A 413-nucleotide genomic window follows, 5' to 3' on the forward strand; every position below is an offset into this window, starting at 1 on the left:
CCGCCTGCCTGCCTGCCCTTCCATCCATCCGTTCATCCATCCATCCGTCTGTCTATCTATCTACCATCCATCCGTCTATCTATCCATCCTTCCATTAATCCACCTGCCTGCCTGCCCATCCATCCATCCGTCCATCCATCCGTCCATCCATCCATCCATCCATCCATCCATCCATCCATCCATCCATCCATCCGTCCATCCGTCCGTCCGTCCGTCCGTCCGTCCATCTATCTATCTATCTATCTATCTATCTATCTATCTATCTATCTATCTATCTATCTATCTATCTATCTATCTATCTATCTATCTATCTATCTATCTATCTATCTATCTATCTATCTATCTATCTATCTATCTATCTATCTACCCATCCATCCGTCTATCTATCCGTCTATCTATCAATCCACCTGCCT

The sequence above is a fragment of the Danio aesculapii genome, chromosome 4 (genome assembly GCF_903798145.1).
Source record: "Danio aesculapii chromosome 4, fDanAes4.1, whole genome shotgun sequence".
Taxonomy (NCBI): Eukaryota; Metazoa; Chordata; class Actinopteri; order Cypriniformes; family Danionidae; genus Danio; species Danio aesculapii.